This window comes from Misgurnus anguillicaudatus, chromosome 22 (genome assembly GCF_027580225.2).
Source record: "Misgurnus anguillicaudatus chromosome 22, ASM2758022v2, whole genome shotgun sequence".
NCBI classification, from domain to species: Eukaryota; Metazoa; Chordata; class Actinopteri; order Cypriniformes; family Cobitidae; genus Misgurnus; species Misgurnus anguillicaudatus.
Window position 1 is genome coordinate 45,349,247 of NC_073358.2, and position 17,630 is coordinate 45,366,876.

Here is a 17,630-nt window from a genome sequence, read left to right on the forward strand (position 1 = left end):
CGCCATTTCAACATACGTCGCACACTCGGTTGCTCTGATTGGTTATAGGTCTGTCCAGCTGAGTGCAGAGGCATTTTTTGTCCTTGTTTGGTTTAAACACGCCCTATAATCACGGTTTCAGACTCAAATTCTGCAATTTTTTGGAGCGACTACCAAAGGGAGTAAAGCAGTGAAATGAGAGAATGTTTGTTTACTTACTTATTTGTTTATAATTGTTACTATAGGACAATTAGAATTAGGAATGGCTCCTAACGACCTCTTGAAAGAGATTGGTAACACACAGCGACAAAGTCACTGGCAGTGTGCATGCAGCATTAGTTAGCATATCTGAGGTGAATGAGGAGGGAAACAGTAAATGTCTGTACTCTCAGATAAAACTGGCAAATGCAAATATAGCTTATTATCTTTCAATTGCACATGACTAAAAATAGAATCACAAGCAATGGAACCTGCAAGCTCCCTCCAAATGTGACACCGGCAGAAATTTCATACACAGATCACAAATACATAAAAAGACTTCGGCAAAATAGAATTACTTGGTAGTTATTCTTCAATGAGGCCAACTTTAAAATATTTGTTAACTTTTTCAATAATTTTAACAAAAACATGTTTAACATTTAGAGCTGTCGGGAATGTCAAAGTACTTTATAGAACATCTCAGCAAAAAAAAAAAAATCTACTTATCAATTTGCTGTAGCTGCATTGTGGCAAAAAATGTCCTATATACAGTAAATTTCTGTTTAAACCTTTAACAAAATATAAATATCGGTAAATTGTAATTACAATCTAGGTTTTACTTCTGCTGTGTTTCCCATGAATTCATTTACTTGTGGCTGTGCTCGGCTGTTACTCTGAAGCCTGGTTCATACTGGACTTGTCTACGGTTGGTACAAGCGGCGAATAAGCGCAAGACTTCATGTGACAGCGTGTGCAACATTTTTTTGTGCGGAAGCGTCTAGTGCCCACGGCTCGGCATCCGAAAATGACCGAACTCAAAGCATATTACACTGTAAAAAAAAATCTGTAGAAATTACAGTGTTACTTGCAGCTGGTTGCCGGTAATTTACCGTAGATTTAAATTTATGTTATCAACTGGCAACATTTTGTTCAAAGTTAAATGAACCTTAAACATTTACAAGTCTTTGTCTTTACAGTGTAAAAATAAAATAACAGCATCAAGCATTTTGGGAAACAAAATGTGAAGCAAAAACAGAAAAAGGTTTATTATGATTTTTGGTTCCCAGAATGCTTTGCATGAGGCTGTTATTTTAGTTTTAGTCTGTAAAGACAAATACCTGTAAATGTCAACCCATCCTCACCCCATGTCGTCAATATTTGACGACACTTGACCATTCGTCAATATGTGACGGGGAGGGTATACCTTTCGCGTCATTTTTTGACTAACTGGGGACTTCAATACTATTACGTCCGTTGCATTCTCTTTCCTATTTTCTTACCATTTTCGCGTCGGTTCAGGGCCAGATTTACATAATGACATCCCTACCCAAACCTAACTCTAACCCCAACGCCAGGTGACAACTGTCGTACCTAACTCTAACCCCAACGCCAGGTGACAACTGTTTAATTTCGCGTACACTGTTTAATTTTGCGTAATCTAACCCTAAACCGACGCGAAAATGGTAAGAAAATAGGAAAGAGAATGCAACGGACGTAATAGTATTGAAGTCCCCAGTTTGTCAAAAAATGACGCGAAAGGTATACCCTCCCCGTCACATATTGACGAATGGTCAAGTGTCGTCAAATATTGACGACATGGGGTGAGGATGTGTTGGTAAATGTTTAATGTTCATATAACAAAATGTTACCAGTAAATAACATAAATTTAAATATATGGTAAGTTACCGGCAACCAGCTGCAAGTAACTGTAATTTCTACAGAATTTTTTTTACAGTGTAGTTACCCATTATTCACCTATCCTCCTGGTGCTCCCACAAATAAATTGCAAGTCTGTGGAAAACACTGTTCTGGTTATAAAAAATTTTGCTATGATTATTTTCACCTTACATGTTTATCTATTCATTAGAATCCGTATCAATTTTTATTGTTGGAAGTTAGTCTACTTTCCTTATGGAGCGATAATCCACGTCTTTTCCTCAGTAATGAGTGTGTACTGACATCTCATAGTCAGAGAGGAAGGATGATTGTAACAGCGCTGAACCGAACGCATGGCCAATGTACTGTGCAGTGAAGCAGGACTAAGCAGCTTCACACTGAGACTCGAAATGGAAACCACAAATCATTGATTATTTCAGTCCTGACTGAGTCCCTCTCTCTGAGGAGAATGCCATTTGTGAAGGATGGAGCCCAAGTCGTTAAAACCAAGCCCCATCAGAGCAGTCTTAATTATTCCAGCCTATCAACAATACACCATTTGTGAGCGGGAGGTTCATTTTATTACAGCCCAGGGAGTATACTTGCAGAAAGAAATACCGGAAAACACTAAAGCAACCAATCTGTATGTGTAAGCGACTCTCTGATTATGTTATTAAATTAGAGCATGAATAATTAAGTGGAAAACAGACAGATGTGTCCATCTTGAGATGTATTAAATGACTTTACATTATCTCCGAGACCAATTCATCACGCACAGCCACAGGTGTGAAATTTACATAAAAGTGATTTAAATATAGGTTGAATCTCAGGAGAAAAGATTTTACTAATTTTAATCATACATGCTCTCTTAATACATCAAGTTATTTTCTAAAACTTGAGCCAACATTGTAAAAATAATTCAATCTACATTACTTAAACTGAAAACTTTAATTGCCAGCTCAAATTTTAAAGTAAAATCAAAGTGGTGGCAAAGTGTCAAGCTGCTGAGAAACGTTTGCAGATTGCGCTTGCATTTACTGTACGACCGAATATTATGATGATGAAAATATTTTGCAATGCATTCATATTTTCTTAAATGTTATTTAATATCACCCTGTTAATTTAAACATGAAATGCTCCCTGAAAAACAAAGACAAACATCCATTTCTTTCCACTGGCAAGACATCTGCATGCGGCTAAGAGTTGAGTAGTGCGGTCCTGACGAGAACCAGATACGGTAATTACCGTGATAGCTGAGAGGAAGAAGCAACAGCATCATTTCTTGACTTGAAATCCACCACACTCCACAAGCCCCCTCCTCTCTTTCGGCCTTTGCTATGCAAAACAGCTCTTTGAATAATTTAGAAAGCGCTTTTTACGAGCAACCAACACATTTCATCACAGCACTCTTTTCAAAATAATGAAACTGAACGAAATATGATGAAACTGTTTCACTTCATAGTATGTCTTCTTTCTAATTCAATTTAAATCACCAATATGATTATAATATTGACAGTAAGTCAGGGTCTCTGTAAATATTACATTTAATTAGGTAAGCTTTTCTTTTACGCATAGTATTCTTATTACTGATGCATTTAAAGGGCACCTATTTTTAAATGCTAAAAACAAAGTTATTATGTGTATTTGGTATAATACAATGTGTTCAAGTGGTTTACGTTTGAAAAAAAAACAGTATTTTCCACATACCGTAGCTCCAGACATCCCTGTCTTCCTAAAACGCACTGATTTTGTAGAAAGCTCTGTCTCTGATTGGCCAGCTAATCTATACGTTGTAATTGGCCTGAATACCTTTGACATCAGACGGAAATGTGATGCTCTCTACCATGTTTGAAAGATTCGCTCACAAGGCAATGTTAACCGGAGTTAACTTAAAGGCTGAGTCCGAAGTTGGCGGAATTATGATAATGTCAGTCTTGTCCACGTCAACAGGCCCAGGAAGTAAACTGTTGCATACAATCCGTATATTTCTTCTTGTCCAAGAAAACAGATTTATGTTGGAAACAATAATTGCATCATCATTTACTTTGGGTTTGCATAGAGTTAACATGTACTAATACACACCAAAGGAAATGGCACACCATAGGTGCTCATCGTACAACCTCATACTCACTTTCTTCAGCATTACTAAACAACAACTTCCAGACACACACACACACACACACACACTCTGGTTTCCATGTTTTGTGGGGACATTCCATAGGCGTAATGCATTTTATACCGTACAAACTATATATTCTATTCCCCTAACCTACCCCATTCCCTAACCCCAACCATCACAGAAACCCTTCTACTACTTCACATTTTAAAAAAAACAACATTCTGTTTGATTTATAAGCTTGTTTCCTCATGGGGACATCAAAATGTCCCCACAAGGTCACAAAAACACTGGTATTCCTATCTTTGTGGGGACAATTGGTCACACACACACACACACACCCTCTTGTGCTCATTAATTTAAGACACAATGTACCTGATATGTCCTCCCCACCTGTGCTCGGTTATTGGGCAGATGGAGACCCTCTCTGAGCAGGACTCATCTGTCTACTTTGTGAATTAGTGCAGCCAACTGCGCATCAACACTATAAGAGAAGCTATTTTGGATTTGGATGCTAGTGACAGTGGTCCGTGTAATGGCTACCTGCTGACACTGTTCCACTTGAAAGGATGGAAGGCTTCTGGGACATGCACAGAAAACATACACATGGAGACCCATCAAAGTCCTTTAGTTTTATATCTGCTAATCCAAATTTGTAAGAAATGCTTTTTTGTTTTTCTAACATTTCCCCATTAAAATAATGCTCTCTTAGAAAGATCATCATAATGCAAGGTTTCACACCAGACGCGGTAGAGGCGCGAAGCGCAAGTAATTTACATGTTAAGTCAATGCAAAGATGCAATTTGGCATCCTGCGGCGCGAATGGCGCGGAACACGAATTGAGCGGGAAACGTGCGAGGTGAAAAATCTGAACTTCGGCGGATTTCCAAGCCACGTTAAACAATCAGGACCTTGCTGTAGTAGTGACGTGATTACAGGAAGCGAGCGGAGTCTGAGCGAAGTCGCAGAAGCCCCTCCAATGACGCGAATTTTCGCATGAATGTCTCGAATTACTAAAATTTTACGTGCGAATGAAGCGAGTAAACTCAAATGTTCAAGCGTCCAACTACGCGTGAGTAGCACGTTTTTGCCGCCTCTACCACGGCTGGTGTGAATGCACCATAAGCATACTTCTTGTAAACTTCATAATCATCACATTCACTTGGTGAAAATTGACCTCTGGACATTTTCTTAATCTGTGAGTGTTCATTAATGAACTCAATTTTAACAAGGTCATTAGGGGCAGGAAGGTCATTAAGTGGATGACCAATAAAAATAGCATCACAGTTTTCTTATAACCTTCCATATTATTTAGTACCCCATCACAAAAGAAGCCATTTCCATTTTATGTGAGGGAGGTTCATTCAAATCTCCTGAAGTCAGAACACTCCCTTTCAAGGGCAATTTTATTGTCCATAATATTTCATAGAGGAGGCCCTTAAGGACCTAAGATTTACTAAACACAGTGTTTGTATGTTTTATGGCTCATATGAACTAGAATTTGTTACAGGGAACATAAAGTTAATTTTTTAACCACAGTATCAACAGTCAAATCAGATATATTTTAAAAAATATTCCAAAACAAAATTTTTCATTATAGACATTATTTAATGCTTTGAAAAATTCACCCATAAAAGACGTTTATTATTAATAAATGATGAAGGGTGGAATAAAACTGTTGATCGTTTAATGACTAATTAAGTTCTTTTTGTTGGTGTTATTATCTGGTTTGTAGGCTTAAAACCCTGCCAAGGCAATCAAATGAAGTAAATATCATAAACTCGCACAAGCTTAATTAAACTCTGTCCTTTCAATTAAGAGGCAGCTCAAGGAAATGACCAAATATTCCAACATGGTTCTGTATGCTTTAATTACATAAAGTGGAAGCTAATGAGAAAACCGATGACATTAATATTACGATTTAATTACAATTTATAACAAGCTAATGAGTAATCATTCTAAATTCACATATTTTACATTCTTTTGTGCAAGTGATTAAACAAGGTATTCATCCCTATGGAAGCATTTATTAATGGAATCCTAAAATAATCACAGCTGATTAATATTTCATACTTATACTTTAGACAAACATAATGATAGATTTTTTTCCAGAAACGTGTTTGTTCAAGCTTTTTAAACACCTATTATGAGTAAAACAGGGAGGGGGATTCTGGTTAAGCTAAGAACAAAGAAATTAATGTTGGTCCCAAAAGACTCCACGTGTATTCAATAAGTTTATGACATTATTTCACCCTGTTCTTGAGCGACTTTATGGAAGTCATTCAGAGGTGTCAGTCAAATTTCTGTTATACACTCATGTCAGCTCTTATACCTTTTCTCTTGTGACCACTGCTACTTTGAAGTAAAAAGGGAATCTAAGAATAATGACTGTGATTAGTCACACAGTTTCCAAGCAGATTTTTAGACAAAGGGAACATTTGATATCAAAGCAAAATATTTTTTAGCATACTGTAGATCAAGAGAACTGGTCTCATATGAGTTCATATGCACATCACAGAGGAAATAATTACCATATTAGTTATAATTATATGCGAATAATATGCGAAAGAAAGATTATATAGATTGAAACAGGTAAGACAGTGAAGCATATTCAGGTTAAAATAATTCACTAATAAGTCTCATTGTATTACATTTAAATGATATAAGCAAATGGCATTGCTTTGATCAAATACCCAACCCTTTGCATAATGTCATACACTCCTGTGGTAGCACTTTTCATTCCCATTTTATTTAAAATATGAAATTGCTTAACTGTCTAAAGTGCAATTATGTTTTGAACATAAAAGGAAAAATTTAAAACAGATATGAGAAAGTATTTCTTGCTCTTCCCCTCATCAAAGGGGCAAACAGCTTAAAAAGTTTGAAATTACCTTGAAAAAATCTTTTCAAAGCCTGTGTAGATACCATCTTTTAAAACCATAAGCTTCACTTTGTAGGCATGAAAATATCTGTTAAGGCAAAAGATTTTCTTTTAAATAATTTTTCACTGGCTTTTTTCTTTTTTTGAAGAGGTTTGTTCAGTGGAAACTGGGGTTAGGCGAGAGTGGTTAATGAGTTAGCACAAGAGAGAAACACTTACAAAAATCCACGCTGTGGGAGAAAATCTCTCTAATGCATTTCACAATGCACCAGAGCAGCCAGAGAACGACAGCAAAGCCGTCAGCTTTGGTTTTTGTAATAACTGCTCAGCCGAATCTGTCGGCTACTGAAATGTCACTGGCAATATTGCTCATTCTAAGAGACCATCACAATTTATAGGGCAGCACCACAGACTGCAATCTCTTTGCAACTGCCTGACACAAAGTGCTACAACTCACTTGGGTTCCAATGGCACAAATTCTATAAATCTGACCTCATTAGCTATTGTTTACAGATGAACAAACATGGTAGACTGTTTGTGATCAAACACAACATAGAGATACTATTTTCTTTACTTAAGTGTTAAGCATCTACTGTATTTTAGCTCTAAATGGAGTTGTGTACTTGCATTCAACGAGTCTCAAAAATATACAGTAATATTGTGCCTATCAAAGGCATCTTACAAAACTTCAAAATTGAAGTATCCTCATAATACTGCTCTGTTAAACTTTACTGTCCTCAAGTAAACACAAGTAAACATATACAGCATAAGAAAACAAACACAATATTGCAACCCAATCTCACGGCAAGTCATGTTTTAGTCACGAAAAATTTGATTCATTTATTTGTGTTCAAGGACACGATTTTCCCCTTTTTTTGTCTTTTGACAATGTCCTTTTTGTCTCAGTCAACACAAATTTCTATAAATAGTTTTCGTGTTTGTGGCACGACTTTCTTTTTCATGTCATTTTATGTATTTTCTCATAGTTTTTTCCTATTTTTTACCATTGTCGCTTGGGGTTGGGGTTAGAATGACTTTTTGTTATATTTCAGACATCCTTACCCAAACCCCAACCCTAACCCCAACCCCAAGCGAAAATAGTTTTAAAATCTGAAGAAAAACATGTAGAAACCAATACATACAATTACATCCTATCCCAAACCCCAAATCTAACCCCAACCCAAAGCGACAATGATTTAAAAATAGGAAAAACAATGAGGAAAACAATACATAAAATGACACGAAAAAGAAAAGTCTTGCCACGACCATTAAAAACTATTTATAGAAATTCGTGTTGACTGAGACGAAAAAGACATTCGAGTGATTCTCTCGAAATTAGACTTATGAGGTGTCATAAAACATTTTGATAAAAAAAGTAAATGCAAAGTAAGATTATCAAAATAAGAAGCATACAGTTTCAAACACCTCTTCACGTACTATTTTGCACATGATTTCAAATGACATCGTAAACCAATTTTGTTGTTTTTTCCACACTTAAGGAAAAAAATGTCATTACCGCAACGTGACTGGATTTAGGTTCTTTGACATGGAATTTATAATTAAAAAATCTAAAAAAGGAAAAGCTTCAGTGCATGTTATTAGGGGTGGCACGGTTCACAAAACCCTCGGTTCGGTTCGTATCCCGGTTCTATGGTCACGGTTCTCGGTTCAGTACGGTTCTTGTTGTTATTTTTTCTTTTAATTTTTAACACTCCAGAAATGTATTATCTTATTAATGTATTAATTATCCATAATTTATGATACAGTATTAAAAAAAATTATATCATGTAATCATGCACAAACTGAATTTGACTTTAAGCACATTATTGGGACCATCCCTGAGGAAAGACAGATGAGATTTTGATACAGCAAGAGGGAAGACATTGATGATTTCAACATGCTTTTCATTTATTTGGCAAAAAAGAGAATGTGTATTGCCATCTACATGAACTTTGTGTGCATTTTTAGCACACAAAGATAACTTGCATTTATCAAAATGCCAACTTCAGTGTAGCTCTTAGATTTATCACTGAGAGGCTGCTTAACTCTTTCCCCGCCATTGACGAGATATCTCGTCAATCAAGAGAAAACGCTTCCCCGCCAATGACGAGTATTTCCGTCTTTCCGCAATACCGCTATTATCCACTGTGGCGCCCTTCTGCAACTTTTTAAAACCGGAAGAATTGCCCTATGGCAAGCTGCTGCATGTCCGTGTCTGTTTTAAAGATCGCTCTGAATGGGATCTCTATGAAAAGTCCGTCACAAAAATGGAATTATCTCTGCTTTTTGCTCAAAATGTGGAGTTTTTGCAGAAACCTACCCATATTCAAAAGCTGATTACAAAAGAACCTAATATAACCTGCATTACTTATACTCCAAACCAGTCACCTCTTCTTTCGCGCGAAAGGGAAGCACGCTATCTGAGGTCACATACAGGGCATGAGGCTACATTGCGCATGCCATGAACCGTTGAACCGTGCGACACACACACGCTCCGAACCGAGACAAGCGAACCGAACGGTTCGGATTTTTTTCATGAACCGTGCTACCCCTACATGTTATACTATAAACATTTACAGTAAAGAAACACGTGGTATTTGGTGATCATTGGTAAATGTAGAGACAATAATAAGGAATATAAATGTGTCCAAGAAAAAATTTCTCATCCTCCGCAACAATTTTCAATCATTGTTTTTAAGCCCTCAAGGAACTAACATTTTCAAACAAAAATTGTTGGAAGGGACATAATTGACTGTGACACTCAATATGGATACCACGTAAGCAGTTCTTATTTTTTCTCTGCAGATAAAAGTTGAAATTTTGTTTGTCATAGTACCTAGACAACTTTTTAGTTCTCGTTACCGAAACATAAGTTTGTAAATGGATATATTTAATGTAATATCATGTTGCGGTAATGATAATTTTTTATAATGATAATCTAAAAAATGTAAATTCAATAGGAAATATTTTTTAAATCCTCTAAAAATAATGGTTATAGTAAGTTCAGACCTTAATCTTATATGTGTAAAAAAAATTGGCTTCAAGGGCTTTTAAAAAATTTGATGCTGGACACCTTCTAAATCTGGATTTCGTGAGAATCCCCCATTTGTGCTCAACTGCACACAAAAAAAAAAACGGAAAATCGAGTCCATGAACACAAATAAATTGATCAAATATTTTGTAACATGACTTGCCGTGAGATTGTGTTAAATATTGAGGCTTGTTTCACTTTCTTGAAACTTTCATTCGAATGAGGAACTTTCAAAACACGCTTTTATGACCTCAGCACTATCACAGTACTGTAGATGGTTGAAGCCTGAACATCTGCTCAGTCAGAAAGTGAAGGAAAGGAAATGTCAACTTGAGGAACACTTGTCCTTGACTGCGAGATTGATCCCTAAATTGAGAGGTGGGAGAGCTCCATTCACTCATTATTGCTGTCACTGCCTCGCCATTGTGCAGTGACATCTCCACGGAAACAGTCCCAGCCCAAATGAAGCATCAGTTATGCAAATGGAGGCAATTTTGCATGAGTGGCAGATCATCTTCCTGAAATGAGGATGGGCAAGAGACGGAAATGAAAAATGAAGGGGAGGCAGAGAAGAGGAGATCCAGCCAAGCTTGAAATGATTTAATTTAAGTGATGAAGGTTTGACTTTGATAAGTTTGCATTTTAATAATGGCCCTTGATCACTCCAGGGGTCCATTGGGGAGGAAAATAGCACTAACGCACGTGAGTATCGGGACTCGACAAGCTGATAGAGAGTTACCTGTGCAAAAGTTGAGTCATAGGTTGTAGTAAAATGTGCATGCCTACTTGTCGAATGTGCTATTTGACACAGCAAATTTAATCTCTCAAATTCTATGTGTTGAGCAAGTAAAATTTACAATACGTTTTTTGGCACATGAAAGGTTTCGCATGTACATTTTTATGAAAATGCGAAAATTTTGAATATTCTTTTGTTTGTGATTGACATCAGTGTTTGAATTAAATTATTATTTTTTATTTGAAATGGTAAATCCTTTGTTTCAAATTACTAAAAAGTTATATATCAACACAGTATCACAAAATTACGTACCTATAATCAGGTAAATTTGTGAGTCTTTTCATGACACTGACACGCTTTTCCGCCCGTTTTGTCCTATTTTCTTACCATTGTCGCTTCGGTTTAGGGTTAGATTTACATAAAAAGACTTCCTTACCTAAACCCAACTCTAACCATAATGCCAGGCGACAATGGTTTAAAAATCATAAAATATAAAAAAAATAATAAAAAAAGATATAAACCAATACTTAAAGTGACTTCCTAATGCAAACACCAAATCTAACGTCAACACAAAAAACGGAAAAGCATGACAGTGTCACAGAAAAGACTCACAAATTTACGTGACTATAGGTATACATAATTTCGTGATACAGGGTTGGATATTTTCGCTAAAGGAGATCGCACACCAGGCAAGAAGCGCTGTGTCGCGCCATGTATCAAAAAATCGAACACATTCACTTCTATAAATGTGCACAGACCAGCGGCACCTGACGGTGGCTGTCGCTTGTGACTCTGGACACTGCTCAAATCCCTGCCATGCAAATCGTTAACGATTAACATAGGCTACTAGAAACGTGTATTTCTATAAGATGCTACTAATTTATTCAAAGTCGAATTGAAGACATTTTGTTGAAAAAGTTTGTCATTCTGAAACTGATCGACAGCTATCTGGCTTTTGCAGAGTTGTTTTTAATTACCTTAATAAGTTGATGTTGAAGCTAGCCTGGCTTTGTTCACGGACAAAAGGCCTGGAAATCGCAAATAATCTGCTTACTGCTGCCTACACGAGCTGCCAGTCGAAAAACTGGTTATGTCCTTGAGTAAACATTCATGTTGACAAGATGCTTGAAAACATTCATTTGCCTGCTCTCTCTCGCTGTCGTTTCAGCATGTTGCGATTCCATTTGCATTATGGGTTTTGTAATTATAAAAGAAAACGTAACATGCTTTTATAGAATCCTGTGAATGTGTGCACAACAGAATAAAGCTGATGTCAATGAATTCAAAGTCAATAAATAGTATATATTAAAACATTTTACATGAACTGAAAAAAAGCCAAAAAGAATTTTGGTAAGGTATCATTTCAGTATTTATACAGTACATTTAACAGTAATGCAAAATGTAAACTGGTCCGATCTGGAATGCCTCTTTTTAATTTTTCGAAAAGTAAAATTAACTGTTGAATAATGTTTATAGACAAATAGTCCATAGCCAAAATACAAATCAAATCAGAGAAACTTTATATGCCTTCAAGTCACAAAAAGTGAAACAGCTCTGCCTCATTGATTCTCATGAGAAGTCATTTAAACCTTAAATACTCTTAAAAAAAGACTGACTGTTAAAACTTTGTTCTCCGAAATGTATAAAGGTTCTATTCAATTAATTATTAAGGTATGACAAAAGTGCATAAGTGGATTTATTCTCGTTAAATATGGCGATTAATATTTAATGAATTCGGTATTGCTTCTCTAAATGTATGCAGTGCTGTGCCAACACTTTATGGATTATTCATCCTTGTAAAATTACTCTAACATAACCCCAGGTTGTGCCTCGTTCTCATTTTCCTTAATCTCTCCAGCTTTTCAGTGATTCACTAAGGTTTCAAAGAGCTTCCACACAGTAAGGTTTGTGTGTCACACTGGGGGAGTACGGCAGAAACAATACAATGAAAATAAAAATCAAGATAATGCAAAGAAGAGGAAGGGCCATACTTTATCAAGTTGAGATATCATAAATTAACTGAGGTGGACATGGCAGGATGTACTCATATAAACATCTTCAGCCATACATTCCAACCCCTATTAAATACATTATGTGATCATCAATACTGGTGGACTTTCCTTCTTGTCTTGACAGCGCTGTCATGCCATGAAAATGTCTGCAAGAATTCAATCAAAAACTTCCTCAAATTTCCATCAGATGACCACTTCATACTTAAAAGACCTCCGTATCAAGACCAAGTATTGCATTTCAACACCTCACTGGTGTTTCACAGCTGTGCCTTTCATCTTGTTGCAGATTGAATGTTGGATTCACTTCAGGCTAAAGTGAATGTGTCCTCTCTTTGGACAAGCCCACTACCTCTTAGATGATGTGCTGGAATGTTTCAATGGCTAGATTTAAGTAGAAATTATAGCTGAACCCTGGAGGCCTGGCAACCATATCAGCGTTTCTACAGGTCTGCAGCTGTCTCTGAGCCAGAGCTCAGCTCCATGCAGGGGTTACAGTCCCTTTCGAGTCCCCACCCATTCAGAAAGATTGACAAAGAATGAAAGAAAGAGAACGGGAGTCAATTGATCTTCTAAAAACAAAAAGTGTAGAAATTAGATTCTTTGAGGTGTAACAACTCTGTCTGAGACCATAGCGTCAACTGATTTAAATCAACTGAATTGGATGTAAATGGAACTGAGAGATCTGATTGGCTTATTCATCAGGCCCTGATGCATAAAAACATTGAACAATGCAGTTTCCTTATGCTTTCAGAGCAAACCAAAAGAAAGAGTTTTGTAGACCCAACAGACCAACATCACTGACATTATTGTCTTGTTCATTTCATTATTAGCAGTGTTCTGGTTACAGGGTGACTGCTTAATTAGACGGAATTAAAGGGAAAATAATAACTTCTTAAACAAAGAAATCTTGTATTCTTAAATTTAGTTTTATAATCATTCACTACCTGCAGTGCAGTTTACAGTATTCTGAAAAGCCACATTCTCTGTAACCTTGTGCTGTTTCAAACAGCTATAAAACATTAGTTGTAGTAAGATTAAAGAGGCAAACATAACCTATAAGGAACAGTCTATCCTTTTTCCATATTAAACTATGTTATTAACTAAGAAGAGTTGATACATACCTCTATCATCTTAGTGCGTGCACGTAAGCGCTGTGAAGTACTCCCAAAAGTGCTATTCCGCCATAAAATATAGTTCCTCTTTTAAATCCGCTTAGAAAAGCGCTACGTTTTATTTTGTACCACCAAACTTGCTCGTATAACTACTCGTAAGAAAAACGTTGATGTGTTTGGTCACTTCTAACTTTATCTCTGTTTGGTACCATTCAGGGATGCTCACATTGACCGTTTAACCGTTAACCGAAGGTAAGAATTTATGACCGATTAACATTATCAGTTAAAATAAAAAAAATATTTGTTAATACATGGTGTGTGTCATCACATCCGGACAGACGTTCGCTGATGGCCTCTGACCCTGTCCATAAACATCTCTCTTTTTGCACAAACGGAGAAAGACGACGCAAAAGCAAAACTTTCTGAAAAGCATCCTGCTTTAGAAATGAACACTGTGGTAGATGAAACGGAGACAATCTGCCCTTTTTGGATATTAATCCTCTGGACTGATTGCGTACTTTTTAATAAGGTAATGTTGCGTGAATATCTGATAATGTATAAATACTGGTTCTGTTGTTGATCTGTCGCTGCTGTTTGCACGTTCAAATTAAATATTTTGTTTTTACTAGTTCACAGACAATCGTCAACTGTATTTTTACTCTATCACAATTTCATATTAAAATCGTATAAGTTAACGGTTAATGCTCGGTTTAGAAGCTACGGTTGTCGGTCGGGAAAATTAACTGATATGAGCATCCCTAGTACCATTGAATGAATGGGGCTAAGCTAAATGCTTATCAAAGTGTCGCTGCGCGCCACGGCGCTTACGTGCACGCGCTGGGATGATGGAGGTATGTATCAACTCTTCTTAGTTAAGGTAATAATATAGTTTAATATGGAAAAAGGATAGACTATTCCTTTAATGTTCACAAAGTTGAATCAATACCAGAGCAACAATCAATTTAATGTTCAAATGTATTGTTAAATAGAAAAATTATTTCATTTTTTTCTCAGAGAAGTGCCTTCTAGCATGAATTCTGTACACTTTTGTATTTTCAAAGGAGTTGCTGTTTATGTCTTTTTAAGGGCTCATTTTAATAGAGGTCAATTTAAAAAACACTTTAAAGTTTATTTTCAGTTTACCCCTAGGATAACATTTAATCATGGTTAAAGAAGCAACGTGTGCACAGTCATTTTTCTGTCTCTATTCCTAGGTTCCCGTAATCTCTTTATTTTTCCCCTTGTTAAACTAGCATCTGCTGGGGTATGAGGTTCTGCCCCATACTCTTTATCCCATGGGCCATCTGCTTCCTAACCCCAAGACAAACACGCTTACACTCAACCCAACCAAAATCCTCTGCATTTTTAATGAGGTTTGCCACTGAGAAGAACAGCTTGTTGAGCTGCAGTGGCCTGGGGCAGGACCTTCCGGCGTCATGGGAGTGTGAACTGATCCCTCTAGCCTCGCCAGAAAACACCAGAGGTACACAGGAGGATCAGAACATCCCTTCCTAACTGCACTGTAATGTAGGCTCAGTGACACCATAAAAAGAGTGAATAATAAAACCAAACATGGTTCATTACGTATGGGGTTAAAAGTAAATGCAAAGCGGGCTATAGGTGGCTAGCATTTTTAACTGACATAACCAACAACAGTTTTATAATAACAAAGAACTGACACCTTAATCTAATGGGCTGCATTAGGGGTCGATCACACCAAAAGCGTTTATGGCAGTTGCCTTTTTTGAATGATATTCAATGGGCAGGGAGCGTTTGCGCGCTGTTTATGCGCGCCGAGTGCCTTGCGGTTTTTGCCGCCAGCCGCAGCAAGCGCTTTTGAAGGAGTGCTGAGAGCGGAGAAGCGCCCGACGTCATTCGCGTCTTTCCATTGTCCAATCGAATGAGGGGAGAGGCGGGCCTTACGTTGTGGGCCTTACTCTCTCCTGCATGTTTGTGCACCTCTCACCCTCAAACAAGGTCAGAGCAAGCGCCCTCTTTTTAAAGTTTCTGCTAATATGACAGTTAACAGCAAAAGAGCGCTCACGCTTCAATATTTGATTGACAAGACAGCTGACTCGGTGGTTGCTTAGCAATATAAAAAGCCGCGTCACACTGCTCTTTTTTTAAAAAGGCAGTGCGTCGCGCCTTGCGTTTCCAGGCGTTTAAAGCGCTTTTGGTGTGATTAGCCCCTTAGGCACTACATCTGTTTTGAGATTTGTTAATGCAAATCTAATGCAATAAATTTTACTTCTCAGATATTTGAAGAGTTTGGTTCCAAAACGATATAATGAGATAATATGTTATGTTTTTATTGTGTTTTATTGTGCTACTTAGCTGATTTTTTTTTAGTTATGAAGGCTTAAATCAAAACAAACCAACTGCAGTTTGATTGATATTAATTGGAATGCACAAAACAAGACTTTTGAAAATTTTTAAATAATCTCATTTTGCCCTGTACTGAAACATCCAGACGGCCCTATAAAACGGCGACATTAGTTCGGTTGTGCATTTTCCTATCATTAACCACAATGTACCCGTCAATGTCAGATGAATGCTGAAGTCTGGGTAGCTTTATAAATATGTCGATTTTTTCATTGAGCTTGTCAGTTTGAGAGAAGAAGAGACAGCAATTTTAAAATTATTACGAATTGTAAATTCACAACCTTAATCTTGTCTCTTTACTAGATATGTTTCTGCTTTCTCTGATTCGTCTCGGACTTGTTCCTTCAAAGACTCGGTCTTGACTCGGTCTCAGACCACAGTGGGAGAAAAAAGGACGCGGAATTTCAGACTGAGTCCTCGAGACCAACGCATTTTTTTTAATGTTCATATAAAAAACCAAACCAAACATAACAATAATAATAAATTGCAATGTTGACGGGCATTATTTAAAAATGACATCCCATGGTGCAAAGCAAAAATACTGCCATCAGAGCCATTTATTTATCTCTAGAAAAATAAACAAAAAATGATGCATGTGGTAGGGATTTTTTTAATGATAGTAAAAGCATAGTCCATATTAAGACGTTAAGAGACTGCTCCTCTAAACAATTCCCAATCTAGCTTAGTCTGTAGGCCTAACTATTGATTATTAACTGGGGTGATATTAAATCATGAATATGAAAACTGACATGTTTTTATGATCTTGATCTCGACTCCTAAAGGACTCGGTCTCGACTCAGACTTGCTTCCTCAAAGACTCGGTCTTGACTCAGACTCGATTGTATTTCAAAACCAACAGACTCGGTCTCGACTCGGTCTCGACCTTTCAAAGACTCAGTCTTGACTCGGACTCGGCATTGGAGGTCTCGTTCCCATCACTACTCTTTACCATTCTTTGAAAAATTGTAATTGGTCGAATATTTAGACTATAACTATAATTCACTATAAATCACTGTCGAAAATGTGAATTTTTTTAGGGTGCGCAGAAACAAACAGCAGCAAGTTTGCTGACTTTAAATATGGATCAAAAAGTCATGCACTGACAGCATTTTAATCTTTGTCTTGAAAAACTATTGTAGCAACAACAATCAAACTCAAAATCCAAATATAGCATCAGGTTAATGTCTTGATAATAGAAAAGCTGTGAAAATAATGTTTCATCTCAGTTTCCTGAGATAAAAGACAGCAGGATGGAAATGATACATGCACACAGACAGAAAAGTGAATCACAAATCCTAATCAGTTATGCACTGTTAACCGGCATAATGAGTGCGGTGTAAGGCTTGATCCTGTTAAACAGGAAAAGAAGAAAAGGAAAGCACGCTCTGGAACGCTACGAAACACCCAGCACACTCTATCTCCGCGTTTCTATTCTTTCGCATCTTCTCACTTCGACCCACTGCCGTGCCTCCTAATTCATGAGTGATAGAGAAGGCGCTGAGATCCTCTTTATGTCCTAACCTAAGG

The 17,630-nt window shown here is 37.0% G+C and overlaps 1 protein-coding gene across 1 annotated transcript in view; it reads right to left on the reverse strand.

Moving 5' to 3' along the window:
* srrm4 (serine/arginine repetitive matrix 4) overlaps positions 1-17,630 on the reverse strand; it is a 77,592-nt gene that overhangs the window by 58,384 nt on the left and 1,578 nt on the right. The window lies entirely within an intron of this gene.